The sequence below is a fragment of the Triticum aestivum genome, chromosome 4D (genome assembly GCF_018294505.1).
Source record: "Triticum aestivum cultivar Chinese Spring chromosome 4D, IWGSC CS RefSeq v2.1, whole genome shotgun sequence".
NCBI classification, from domain to species: domain Eukaryota; kingdom Viridiplantae; phylum Streptophyta; class Magnoliopsida; order Poales; family Poaceae; genus Triticum; species Triticum aestivum.
The window spans coordinates 134962046-134962759 of record NC_057805.1 but is presented as its reverse complement, the minus strand read 5'-3'; positions in this window follow the sequence as shown (position 1 = coordinate 134962759).

Below are 714 nucleotides of genomic sequence, written 5' to 3'. Positions count from 1 at the left end.
TTCACCAGCGAGAAAAATCCTGGATGTCTTGGCATTCTCATCTCGACAAATGTCTGGCCTTTGGGAAGATAGAAAAAGGAAAGTCCAGTTAGAGCTGAGAACTCAGAAATGTTATTCTGCTTTGCCTGAATGAAACATGTGAGAATCTCTTGGCTACTTTTTGTTACAGTATATTACTCTTTTTGTTACTGTATATTACTCTTGGCTACATTTTGTATCGAATACATTTTGTGTAATCTATAAGGTTAGAAAATACTCAAGACAACTATTGAGAACTCTTTATATCGACAGAACTTGGAAATGCCATGGTACTACTCAAGGATGCCCCGTCCCCGCGTCCCTCTCCGAGGCGACACGGGGGAAGCCTAGCCGCCCCCGCCGCCGGCCTTCCTCCAACCTCCCCTCCCCCTTGCCGCCGCCGAGAGCCACCATTGGGCAAAGCCCAGGCAGTGCCGGTTTGCCCAGGCAGTGCCGGCGGCAGCGGGGCTTCTCCCCTGGCGCGGCTTTCCTTCTTTCTCGCGGGGACTTAGTCACTCCCGGTCAGCTTGATGGCGCGGCGCTTCGAAGCTCCGGCGGTGACTCGCTTTGCGACAGGTTGGAGGGCCTATCCCCGTCTGGTGGTGTCGCCTAGACAGCGCTGCAGGCCGCGAGACTCGCCGCCACCACGGCCTAGGGCTCTTTACCCCAGATTGGATCTGGGTGGTGCTCGGGCCT